At 37.9% G+C, this 2879-nt stretch overlaps 1 long non-coding RNA gene across 2 annotated transcripts; it reads right to left on the reverse strand.

Moving 5' to 3' along the window:
• Positions 1-1426: 1426 nt before the first annotated feature.
• Positions 1427-2675, reverse strand: LOC308162340. Of its 2 annotated transcripts, XR_013937589.1 has the most exons (5): positions 2490-2653; positions 2133-2177; positions 1985-2049; positions 1746-1863; positions 1427-1538 (listed from the first exon to the last, which is right to left on the reverse strand). It is a non-coding gene; the product is annotated as an uncharacterized lncRNA (long non-coding RNA). The 2 variants fall into 2 exon arrangements; XR_013937588.1 differs by having other exon boundaries at positions 1746-2177; positions 2490-2540; positions 2621-2675.
• Between the last annotated feature and the right edge of the window lie 204 nt (positions 2676-2879).

Genomic DNA, 2879 nt, shown 5'->3' on the forward strand with positions numbered 1-2879 from the left:
TACATGTAACGATGAATTGAGAATCAAGGACCCCAATTGAAATAAGCCAGTGGCTTTCTTGGGTTTTTATCCTGTTAGTTGACCTTGTATGTAATATGTACTTTCATGTACCTACTTCTGCAAATCTTCTAATAAAGTTTTCAATCAATCAATCAAAATCCTCATAGCTTTTTTCTGTAGTGTAATCAATGGGTTTAAAGTGCTTTTATATTCATTTCCCCATATCTCCACACAGTAACTCAAATAGGGTAAGACAAGACAACAATATAGAGTATACAACATCCTCTGTTCCAGAATATGTTTTGCCCTGCACAATACTGCAATACTCCTTGATACTTTGGATCTAACGTATCTTATATGAGATTTCCAACAGAATTTACTGGGCTTAAAGTGCAGACTCTCAGCTTTAGGTTAAGGGTATTCACATCCAAATTGAAGGAAGGGTTTATGAATTATAGCTCTTATGTATAATAACCAAAAGTAATTAGACAATTGACTCAAAAGCTGTTTCATGGGCCAGTGTGGGCTATTTATTCCTTCATTATTTCTTTATCAATTAAGCAGGTAAAAGGTCTGAGTTGATTCCAAGTGTGGCATTTGCATTTGGAGGCTGTTGCTGTATACGCACAACATGCAGTCAACAGAGCTCTCAATGCAACTGAAACAGGCCATCCTTAGGCTGTAAAATGCACTTCAATTACATCTGGATTGTTTCATTTCAAATCCTTTGTGGTGGCATACAGAGACAAAATTATGGAAATTGTGTCACTGTCCAAATACTTCCAGACCTAACTGTATATAAATAAAAGAATGTCAATTTTTTGTACACCCAAAAAAAGTGTACAAGGGATCAAATCAATTCAAGCTTTATTTGTATAGCGCATCTCACAAGATACGACTCAATGCGCTTCAATCAAGACATCATTGCTGATTGCACTTTAGCACAAGTGCTCTTTCAACATTGTCTCTATGGTCTTTCAGCTTCCTTTTCTTCTCACATTTTCGACCATATAATGGTGAGACAGCTGCTTCTCACTGTTGAGACAAAATGTTATAAAGAAGTGATTAATAATTAATTTAAGAAACTCACATTCATCAGTGGTTGCAAACTGTCATGGAATTTGTATTAGCACTCTCCTCATGTTTCCAAAATGCATTGCAAATGCAATGCACTAACAAGTCATTGGTCACTCTTCGTTGGTGTTGAACTTGTTGAGCCCTTTCCTAAAATAATAATACAGTGCTTAACCATGTTACAATGAAAAGGTGCAGTTAAGTACTGAATGAGTCACTCACTTTCTTTCCTTGATCATTCTACCTCAAGTGTCCTGATAGAAAGTGTGGTTTCACTTTCCAGGGTTCTGACATCTTTGTCCCTGGTAACAGGATACACACATAAGCATGACTATGTGTACAGCTGTGAATGGTGGATAGTATGTTTGTATGCAATAAACTTCATTCACACTAACCAATTCTTTAGGAGGAAAGCTGTAAGGCCTCTTGAAGTACGTGTGGTCCTCGTCAGTGTCCAGTGGCATCTGTACAGAGTCCACCATTATTGCCAGTATGTTTTACATGAAAGGGTTAACTACTTCAAAAAGAGATCCAGGCTGGATTCAGAATGACACAGTACCACTAAACATATTGCATGTGCCATAAAGTTGCATGGAGTATGTGTTTTAGGAGCAGTAGCCCATTCAGAAACAGGCACACGGTCATAGATACTTAGTGAGAGATGCACTGACCATGGTGTTGCTTGCATGACTCCTTTTAACACTTGAATAGGTCCTGAATACAGGTGGGACACTGTCGTGAAGGGTCGCTCTGCCTTCCTCACTAAAGTGAGCAAACTTCCTTCCATATCTGAAATTAACACACATTATCTTCACCGGAAGGTTGAATTGTAGGGCCAGGTGTTACCCCAAAGTCCTCTTGATAATAAATGTACAAATACAATTATTATTTTTGTAGCACTGCAGCATACCCTTCCAGCCCAATGTTTTCCACCAGGACAATACACCACCACCTTCTCAGGAGAGACATGTCATCCTAAAGAAAGAGCAGTTACTCAATTTGCATTCAAAGTCTTATAGCATATTGATATAATGGGTTCTTGTTTTCTTAATACTTACAATGCTGAAGTCAAAGGTAGCCTCCATGGCGAAATACCAGGCATACTGTAATGAGAAAAGACACAAAGACAAGATTACCATGTGACAGCTTATAACTCAGTGAGAAGGTAGTCACACACATCCAATGAAATGTACATGGCTGATAACTCCATAGGAAAGTGATATGAGAGGTCTGCACACATGAATGTTCCTTAATACCTTTTATTGCACACCTTTTTATTTGCAAATGCACAAACAGAATGTTGGTCAGGACTAAGTGGTGGTCAGTCATTGTTACATACATTTACACATTTTTTTTGATGGTTTTAAGGAACAATCAAGTGTGCCATATCACTTGGTGGCATTACCATAACTCACCATTATCATGAAGACACCACAGTCATTGCCACTGGTCTGCCTCGGAAGCCCCTGTACGAAGAAAAGTTAGTTAGAGAATAGTAGGTAATTATGACTATAGCTATAATATGATAGTAACATTCAAACAATACCTCCAAATCCAGACCAGTCTTCTCTGTCCAGGATCCCGCAACAATTTTCTCAGCAACACCCCTGGGCAACCAAGAATAAAACTAAGTCAAACAAAGAAGTACACACCTCCTACAGGAGAGAAAAAAGGAACAACATTCGTACCACTGCTGCTTCAGAACCACTTCACGGTCGATCATGCTTATTATTATTATGCTTATTATGCTTATTGCTCTATTTAAAAAAAGGTTTAAATTATTTTTAATGAAAAAGTATTAGAAC

The sequence above is a fragment of the Nansenia antarctica genome (assembly GCF_963989245.1).
Source record: "Nansenia antarctica genome assembly, chromosome: 7".
Classification (NCBI taxonomy): Eukaryota; Metazoa; Chordata; class Actinopteri; order Argentiniformes; family Microstomatidae; genus Nansenia; species Nansenia antarctica.